The sequence below is a fragment of the Mastomys coucha genome, unplaced genomic scaffold (assembly GCF_008632895.1).
Source record: "Mastomys coucha isolate ucsf_1 unplaced genomic scaffold, UCSF_Mcou_1 pScaffold22, whole genome shotgun sequence".
Classification (NCBI taxonomy): domain Eukaryota; kingdom Metazoa; phylum Chordata; class Mammalia; order Rodentia; family Muridae; genus Mastomys; species Mastomys coucha.
Window position 1 is genome coordinate 34,266,819 of NW_022196905.1, and position 452 is coordinate 34,267,270.

Here is a 452-nt window from a genome sequence, read left to right on the forward strand (position 1 = left end):
GTTCTCTGTGGGCTGAGAATAAAGTCACTCACTCAAGTCAAATAGCTTTGACCATGGCAGGAAGTCTGAATCCAAAGATCATGCCTACAATTTGTTTCTTGGTGTTGCAGAACTGTCAACTCTCAGCTTAGCTACAATGGAGGTAAAATCCTTTGGTGATGTGAGGGTCATTGAAGTACAGCTTTATTACAATGAAATCCAATATCTAAAAATTGTTCTTATATAGGGTTTGTACCACAGTAAGAGCCAAGGTTTTTTATCTCTACTAAATACAAAACAAACAAACAGAAAGACTTTATATATTTATGTTCATGTAAGAAAATACTAGTATTATTTTGAAATATACAGTTAATATGTTTGGAGTTATTTAAAATTTATATTGAGAAAAATAAATTTTCACTATTGCTGTAGATGAACATCTGCATAAGACTGTTAAATTGATTGTTGCTTTA